The 9,922-nt window shown below is 46.5% G+C and overlaps 1 long non-coding RNA gene across 1 annotated transcript; it reads left to right on the forward strand.

Moving 5' to 3' along the window:
* The first annotated feature begins 927 nt into the window (after nucleotides 1–927).
* LOC119282780 lies at nucleotides 928–1,480 on the forward strand. Its single transcript, XR_005138872.1, has 2 exons — nucleotides 928–1,034; nucleotides 1,178–1,480. It is a non-coding gene; the product is annotated as an uncharacterized LOC119282780 (long non-coding RNA).
* The last annotated feature ends 8,442 nt before the right edge of the window (nucleotides 1,481–9,922 follow it).

A 9,922-nucleotide genomic window follows, 5' to 3' on the forward strand; every position in this document is an offset into this window, starting at 1 on the left:
ATGAGATCACAAGAAGATGCACATAGATCATAAGAAACTCCGCATGCACATGCATGGTGCTTGGTGAATGCCCTCGTACGTGCAGCTTTAGAATTGTCAAATCCTTTCAGGCAGGCAGCTATGCTGATTACAAAACTATATGTTCGCATGGTACAGACAGTCGTTGTAGCACTACCTTGCCTCTATTTTTTACTTCTGGTGTGCTTTGTACTACCCTGGCAGTTGATGAATAGACCGAAATTTATCCTCGCAAAAAAGTACCTTAGCTGCTCATGCATTGTTGTTTCAACAGGACACTAGTAGGAATGCAAGAAAGCACCGAGCAAAGGCAACTCGCAATTTCTCCGCTCGCACCAAGCTTTGAGTGCAAACCCATTGTTGCTTAACGAGGTGTAACGGCGGTCGTGGACGTAAACGTCACGGGGTTCCACAGTAGCAAGGAAACGACGGAACTGGACCACAATTCGTTGGTTGATTCTTGTCGGCAACATTATGATCATGTTGAAGTCGGCGGCCAGAAGTCATGGGAAAGAATGGAAAGAATGATCATCATGTAAATCTTCAAGTAATCATCCCGGGCCCACTAACCTGCCGGCCAACATGGGGTAATAAGAGTTGTTATATGGTGCAGTGCAATGTAAGATGCCACCATGGGTGCCATCCGTGTGAAGGGAGAAGAATTCTTAAATGGATACCATCTTAATGATAGAACCATTTTTTAAAGGATGTTTAAACGATACCATCTTAAAGATAGAACCATTTTCAAAGGATGTTAAAAGGATACCATCTTAAAGATATAATCATTTAAAATAGTTATTGATAGTGACATGCTGAGATCTTTCTGATATTAATTGAGTGAGATAGGGAGTAAATGATCTCTAGCTGCAAGTTTATATATAAAGATATAATCGTGTGAGCTTTTAGACCGCCAAATAGAGAGGAGAAGAAGAACTTTGTGTCTGGTCTTATGGAAGGGAAAGCTATTCTTCTTTGCCTTATGGTGATTGTGCAGCTCGGAAATTCCATTCATGCTAGTACGAAATTGATCTCCCTTTTCCTATAAGTTTCATTTCTCATGTCAACTAGAGTAGAATAATATTTTCAGCCAAGAAACACGAACTTTCTTGGATTTTTCAAAATATGGACTTCTTCTAATGATGTGTGTTCTTCTCTACAGAGGACTGCTTTATTGGAATTGCATTTGGAGCCACTTTATGCACGGAATTAAAATGTCGTTTGTCCTGCATGACAAAATGGGGACCCGAAGTCACCAAATCGTACTGTATCGAAGTCATCCCAAACTTTCAGCATTGTTACTGTGTTGTTTGTGACACCTAGAGTTGCACTAGGTCATGATGTTCAATGATGTATCTTATCTTCTTTGTTGGATATACATCAAAGTTGTGTGATTGTGTGGTTGCAAACAATAAAGAAAAGAGAAATAAAAAGACAGATCCGGCCGTGCTGGGCATTCTCGCAACTCTACCAGAACCGATATGGATTTCCGATGATCAGTCTCCATGAAACAGAATGTCTCAACATATTTAATCAAGCTCATCGCTAATAACACATGAAAACACCATAGCGCTATACACCAACGCAATTGCTTAACTAGGCGGTTATCAAAGTGGTCTAATGACCACCCAGCCTATTAGCAAAGAAGGTCAAGAGCTGCTCAGAATATAAATAAAATTTATGAAAAATCCATGAAAGACACAAAGCGTGGCCACTGAGGAAAAAATATATGTTCCAGCACTGCACGGATACGTCTTTAGATTAGGTCATAAACCCTAATGAAGATGATGAATTTGGTAACTAGCGGAGCCACAGCTACCAGGCCGTTTCGAGAAGCTATCAGGAAGAGTCACACATGTTGTGCAGCAGCCCGGCCGTTTCGAGGATACATTGTTCATATGATGAGGAAGATAAAACAGTATACAACGTGAACTAAACTGCATGCAGTTTGGTGTGTACGGAGGTTCTCATGACTACATGCATAGCTATCAGATGATCTAGCTAGGCCTATTTGGCTGTTTTATATAAAGGCCATTAGAAAGGGTACATCTTCCTTCCCCCACTAACAATCAGTAGTAGCAAGTCAGCTAGCTATAGCTTTACTGGGTGGAAGCATGTGGTCATTGCTAGTAGCTAGATACTCCAGTAACTATTACTTGTTTCAGGACCATTCTTCGATCCATCATTATTAGTTACATACGTGCAGTTAATTGCTATGAGAAGTTGGAGTGAAACAAGCAAGGCAACTGATTTCAGATGTGGACAGTGTGAAAGAGTGCATTCGGCTACGATGGAAGAATGTTGTTCCATTCGTATCATCAAATCTATCCATCGACAACGGTGGGGCAAACCAAGACTATGAAAGCAGCGTCCATGGGCCTAGGACGCAACCAACGGTGAATCCACCGGGCAGGCTTCGATAGGTTCAAGCTTGCACTGCAAAATCAGGGAAATACTTTTTACGCATCATTCGAGCAAGCGAGCCATGCCGTTGTCTAGCCCTTCGCCAGTGCGGTGTCACACCTGAAAGTCTAGGAGGAGGCTGGAATCACGCCGGTTGGCCACCGTCTCTCGCCGAACTGCAGAGGAAGGAAGGAGTACACGCCGAATGTTAGGAATAAGCCATGCATTCATGTGTGTGCGTGTCTGTGGTCGTGGCGATGTTGAGCAGGCCGCCTCCTGCGCGTTGGGCGCGTCGTGGACGTGGCCAGGCGGATCGCCAGCACTCGTTTCTATTGGAGAGTTTCCAGGGGAGTACGTGCATGTAGGGAGTAGCCACTGCATGCGGTTAGTGGCCAATGTGGTGGTTAGTCTGTTGTTGGCGGACTAGCGCATGCATGGGTTAGTGGCCGGGTCTTGCGTGAGTGTGCTGGTGTGTGTGCTAACCTGGGTATAAAAAGCCCTCTGATGTACTGCTCGAGTGTGTGGCTCGAGTTCGTGCTCGAGGAAGAAGCCGTTCGTGCGGCTGGCGTATGTGCGCCGGAAAAACACCATCGAGTCCTGTGTCTCCTCTTTCTTCTATCTTCGCTCGTGCGAGAGAGAGAGAGAGAGAGAGAGAGAGAGAGAGAGAGAGAGAGAGCTGGGCACCGGCACAAAGAGCAAGCTAGGGCTCGGCGCCAACACCGAATGCCCCACTCCAGGACCAGGAACAACCTAGGGGGAACGACCGAGGGAGGCTGTTCCAGGAGGTCACCAGCCGGTTTGCCGCCTCGCCGAACTGCTGGAGCCTAGAGGGGAAGAGTACTGGTCCACGCCCCACAAGGCCACGCCGACACAGCAAGTATATGGGCCGTCCCAATAAAACTAGCCCGCGTTCGTTTAAGATTCACTCTCGTCCAGCTCGGTTGATTTGGACTAGTGACGCATTGACTTTCCGACAATACACATGTTGACCATTGCCTTCTTATGCTGAGCATTAACCTTTAACTTTATAAAAAAATAATGAAATACAGAACTTCAGAAATTTGAAAAATACAGGCTAATGTTCGTTGAAAATTAATGCTCCAAAATTTGAAAAGTTCAAAAAGAAATAATAAGTGCCCCAAAATGCTTTCGAAAGTAGCTTTTTCAGAGTATCAAATTTTTTTGCCACGACTTCGACACATGTTATTTCGTGATGACATTTTGCAAATTCTTAGAACATTCGTCAAAGTTTTCCATAAAACAATTCAAATTTTTTGAACATTTTCTTAATGTTTTTCGATTTTACTGTTCCCCCGAGCTAAAGTGAGCTTGGGTGCAAAAACATCACGTCCTTCTTGATCACTATCTTTGTTGCTGTTTGCCTTTTGCATACTCTCATGTTTGTTGTTGTTCACAAAGCACACACTCTTCATGTGAAAGAGTCAAACATGCTTTGCATGCAATCATTCTTCATGTGAAGACAAATAACTACATACATGGCAATCAGATGATTTATCTAGGCATGCATCTTGTTTGGCTCGTATATATACAGTCAATTTGTTTCCTCCAGAAATAATGAAAATCAAACCTTCACGACGGATGTAAGCAAACTGTATTGCATAGCACCTAGACAACTCTGTCCGATCAGCGTATAATATGACACGCGACGAGATTATGTCTTGACAAGATGTGGGCGAGTCCAGCACTAGACCTGGTAGCTCAAGACCTGCTTGGAACCTGCTCTGCAGCTGTGGAGCTCCACCCAAAGTTTGGGTTTTGCATGGAAAGCTGCTCGTGAAGCGCTAGCTACTCGGATGAACAAGCACCGCAGGCACATGGAAACGGAAGGAATGTGCACGATCTGCGGGCTGGAGGAGGAAACAGTCCATCACGCGCTCATCCGGTGTCCCCATGCCAGTAACCTTTGGACCGAAATGAGATATGTTTGGAATTTGCCATGTGAGGATGTCATGATGCTTCTCCAAGAGTTGGGAGAAACACCACGATTTGCCGTGCGACAGGTTCATTGAGCTGGACGAAGATTGGCGCTTCAGCATTAAGCTCGAGGAGACCTTCGATGTTCATACGGCACACAACGACTACAATAGTTTTTTTCGTAATTAAGCACGACTTCAACTATTTTAACGTGTATTTTTCATCTTTTCCAATTCGTCTACATATCACATGCTATGCAAGACGCTATGTCTTGGAGAGGATAGGTTTTGAAGACCATGAAAGTATGGAAACCAAAAAAAAATCTTCTAAGGACCCATCATGGTGTGGATTTTCAAGTAAAGTTGTACAATGCTGAGAGTGTAACCCATTTTGGTTGCAAAAATTGGGAAGCACTTTGCAAGATGTATGGTTTTGATGAGGGTATGCTTGTCACCATGGATCTTGGTGATCCTACAATCCAGCAAGACAATATGAGCATTTGGGTCCTTGTGGATACACCTCCAATTCTTCCCCCATGTGAGCTTAACATAGTTATTAATTAATTTATATTGTTTATTTCAAAATAGTTGACAGCTTGTTTCCATTGACAGGTTATTTTCATTCTTCAAAGAATGTGCGGAAAATGGTAGACAAAAGCCACTACACCGATGGCTCCAAATTAACTTATAAGGAGAAAAATCATCTGATTGCCTTTTGTACTGATCTTGAGAATTACAATGGCTACAATCGAACTCCTCAACATTATGGTCAATACGTGCCACTAGTGCACGTGTTGAACTACGGTAACTACCATGGAGATACCCTGGTAAGATTTTTTACTATTACGACATCCTTGCATCTTTTTTTAAATACTTCTAAAACTAGTACATCATTGCTAACTACGAAGTTATTACTATGTTTTTCAACAGATAATCCAGAATGATTGTGTGCCTCATCTGATGTATACGCACGATCGTCTTGATGTTTTGAACATACAACCAGGTCGTCCTACGAATCTCAATTGTCCATACCGGATTTTTAAAAGAAGTGGAGACATGACAATCAAAGAATGGAAAAAATGTATGGACAGTCGTAAGGAGCTTCTTGCAAGCAAAAGGAAGCGAAGCGCAAGAATTGGAGACAGGATTATCTCCATTCTTCATAATGGAGACTCAGGGTCTATATTGTTTTATGCTATTTTACCTTAAGGGTATTTAGGTCCTACCTGATATTGATGATCATGTGCTAAGAACAATTATGTAGGGTTGGGTTCGATGACTATAAGGATGATGATCGTATGACTTGTTATTAATAACGAGTAGAAGTTGTATGATGATGCATGATTAGTAGGACTTGTTATTATATATGATGATGTATGATGCGAGCATGCATGAGTTATTATATATCAGCGGGTGAAATGAACATATATAGCAGTATAAGAGAGGACACTTCTCTCTATTAGCTAGCTAATAACAACCTAAAATTAACCCCCAAAACCCCTAAACCAGCCACTTTTTTTAAAAAAAAAACCTCAGCTGCTGACACGTGGAAGCCTTTTGGTCCCGGTTCAAGTCACCAACCGGGACCAAAGGCCCCCTTGCCTGGGCTGCTCGCAGTGGCCACGTGGAGGGCCTTTAGTCCCGGTTCGTGTTGGAACTGGGACTAAAGAGTGGAGGCATTAGTCATGACCCTTTAGTCCCGGTTCAAAAACCGGAACTAAAGGCCCTTACGAACCGGGACTGATGTCCCCTTTTCTACTAGTGTTTGGACCGAAATGAGATATGTTTGGAATTTGCCGTGTGAGGATGTCATGATGCTTCTCCAAGAGTTGGGAGAAACACAACGCATGCTAGTCCTAATGATACTATGGCGTGCTTGCCATTTGGATAATGGGTTAACACATGATAAGTCAATGATACCGGTCGAAGCTTCTAGGCGGTTCCTATCTTGGTATGTGGACTCTTTGCCAATGATCAAGCACTATCCAAATGCTGACATTTCTAAAGGGAACCATCCGGCTGACCTGACTGTAATTGTTATAAGCAATTCTGTATTACCCCGGCTGATCAGTGATGCTAAATGGGAGTCCCCACCAGAAGGGTATGTGAAGTTGAATTTCGACGGCTCTTACATTGCAATGGACGGCGAAGCAGGAGCAGGTACTCCCTCCGTCCAAAAATATTTGTCATCAAAATTGATAAAAGGGGATGAATCTAGACGTATTTTAGTTTTAGATATATCTTTTTCTATCTATTTTAATAACAAGTATTTTCGGATGGAGGGAGTATGATTTTGCGTGACCATACGGGGCAAGTAGTCTTTGCTGCATGCAGATGGCTTTTAAATTGCCTTGGACCGCTCAAAGCTCAGCTAGCAGCCTGTGAAGAGGGACTAAAGCAAGCCTTGCATTGGTCCCAAGCACTCAGGGTGGACACGGTACGGGCTGGTCCGGTCCAGGTCCGAGCCGTCTTTTGGACCGGCCGCCGGCGGTCCGGGCCGGACCGGACCGAGCAGCATGGCGGTCCTGATTTCAGGGACCGGGCCGGACCGAGCGGACCGGCCAACGACCACCGGCGGCGACTTGCACGGGTGCAGCGGCGAGATGTGCGACGATGCGCTGGTGCTGTGGCGAGGTGGGTGACATGCGGGAGCGCCGACGGCAAGGTGGGCGACGTGTGCGCTGGGCGCCGCGGCTGTTATTCATGAACCTGTACATATTTGTTCATTGGCTGTTTTTCCTATTGCATGCAAGTAATGTAGCACATCTATGAGGCCACGATTTCCTGTGTGCGGGTCTTGCCGAGATAAAAGGATCAAATCTGACGTGAAGTTCTTCCTCAGATGGAACCATAATTTTCGGATGAAGCCGTGTTTCTCTCGTATTTTTTGTTTTCTGCTCACCGAATAAAAGGAAACAACAACGTGGGGTGATGGCCCGTCATTATATGAAGTGGGCGTTTCTCCCACGCACGATCAGAAAATACTCCTATCTAGCGCCTTCCAAAAAATACTTGCCTGATTTGTTGGATGCAAAAATCACGGTTGAGCGTTTCTCCAACAATCAGAAAATCACGGCCGATCGAGTATTTCTTCCAGATGGTGGCCTGCGTACGTGTGTGCTGTGCTGAAACGGCTGTCATTTCCGTGCTCTTTCAAGGAAACTGTATTTTCTAACGAAACTGAAGAAATCTTATTGTCTGACGAAACTGAATTCAGACAGCTTATGGCTACAACTGACGAAACTGTATTTTTGGAAACTTCGACAACATGCAGCTCTAAAGTGACATGGTAGACAACAGCTAGACGAGGAGGAGGTAGTCTACTATGGACAGGTGAAGACGGCGACGGTCGACGATGGCGGGCAGGTGCAGCGTTCCCTAGCTACACTGTTCCTCCAGTACTTCTTTCCCCGCGAGCAGGTGCAGACGAGGAGGTGTTGGTCGACGAGACTTAAGTGGGAGACAGATGGCGGAAAGAGGAGGAGGTGCAGGTGGTCGACGACGGCAACGACAGGTCGGCGACCAATGGAGGCAGAGCTCCCTTCCTCCTGCAGCTATGGGGGGCAGTGGCTCGGGAATTGGGATCGGGGGGCTATGCCCTGGCAACGATGGACTGCAATCCTGGGCTGGGCCAAAAGTCGCGGTCTGACCGAGCAGACCGAGCTTGGACCGGACCGGACCGAGGTTTTTCGGTCTGACTTTCTTGGCCCGAACCGAACAATTTCTCTAGCGGGCCTGGACCGTACGGTCCGGTCCTGAACGGGCCACGAGCGGACCTAAAAGCTTGCTCGTGCCGTCCACCCTAAAGCACGCCCCTGGGACTGCGAAGCAAATCTGGTATGAAGAGCTGTCCACGCGTCATGAAACGTAGCGGCAAAGATGACCAGTGACGAGACTCCCTCCATGAGAGAGGATTGGACAGCAAATAGGATGGCTTGATCTTGAGCCATCCACGCATGATGCCCCGGATGATATGGCGGAGGGCACGACAGAGTACCAACAACAAAGCACTACAAGTAGCGACTGCGGAGAAACGGCAGCACCTGTGCACGCCACAACAGACAGTTATCCGTCGTGAGCTTCACCGGGATGAGGTGCGCGAAGTAGAACGATGCAGCAGCGTCGACATGTTCCGGCAGAGACGGCGCCTAGTAGCCCTGATGTGGACCACCGCCAGGCGCGTGCGAGATATAAACGAGCTCCGTCGACCGAGCCGCAGTCGGCGAAGGATACGATGCCGCGGAAGCACCATAGGACGGAGCAGATGCACCATAGAATGGCGCGATCGGAGGAGCCGGCTGATACCCGCCGTGGATCGCCGGTGCAGTGCTACAGGGCACCGCAGCAGCCGCAGGTACGTCGTAGGAATCAGGCGATGCACTGCGTGGAACCGCGGGCGACGTGTTGTACGCGGCCGGAGGCTGAGCGCCGTACGCGGCTGGGGACGGGGCGCCGTAGGCAGCCCACACGTTGTTGGAAGCCGCAGCCCACACGCCATGCATGCCTGTTGGGCCCGTACGCGCCATGCGTGCCTGCATGCAAAGCGCCACACACGCCTGCATGCGACGCGCGGGACAGAACCGCGGGTGCGGCCGCGTGAGGCTCAGCGGGTAGCGCCGCGTTCGGCGACGACGGCGGGACAGCAGCAGATGGATCGGCGCGAGCCAGGGAAAACAACGGCCGAGAGGCCAGGAACAGAGAGTCCGGGGCGACGGCAGCCGCGACGGGGCCGGATGCCATCAGGGACGATCGGGACAGAGCAGAAGGGATCGAAGGTACTGTTATCGCTTTGTTAAATCAAAGTCGGGTTAAGCTCGATTCTTTTTCTCTAAAAAAATGCTCAGCTATTTCTATGCCCTTGATCCTCTGATGAGGTAGAGTCTTGGGATCAAATTTAGTCACCCACAAATGACGTCGATGAGATCGCCTTCACGCTTCAGCGTCGTGTAATGGAAATAATGTTACAAAATAGTTTGGAATATGCCGCATAAATTCTTACATTTGCCTATCATTTTACAAGTAATTCATATGTTGACATGACATTCAATTAGTTGACCATACACTCGCAAAAAAAAGTTACTGCACCATACCTTGAAGATAATCTTTTTTATGGAACGTTGAAAATACTCATGTTTACATCTACTGCCAAATTTCTTACGTTCTGATCTCAACTGAATTAGTAGAATATGTTTCTTTACCGTAAAAATAAAATAGAAAGTCTTGTTTGTTTTTGGATTCCAAATTTCTTACAGGCCTAGGAATTGAATGGACAGTTTCTTTAAAAAAAATCGACATGTGATAGAGACATTACGATGCTGCAATGCCCATGTATAGTACATATATAGAGGTAAGTTACTAATCTCTTCCCGTAAAATTACGTTACATGCAGGGCATGCCCTCTGGTGCTCCACGCGTCCACACCGCACTCCAGGCCGTAAGATTACATCCCTGCAGGGAGCATCCATGCTGCCGTAAGTAGTAAATTAAGGAACATGAGTTGGATTGGTGCGGGATGGGTGGGGTGAGGAATAAGAATTTCTTACAAGCAGTGGTAGTTACCACCGCTTGCG

Source organism: Triticum dicoccoides, chromosome 3B (assembly GCF_002162155.2).
Source record: "Triticum dicoccoides isolate Atlit2015 ecotype Zavitan chromosome 3B, WEW_v2.0, whole genome shotgun sequence".
In the NCBI taxonomy this organism is placed as follows: Eukaryota; Viridiplantae; Streptophyta; class Magnoliopsida; order Poales; family Poaceae; genus Triticum; species Triticum dicoccoides.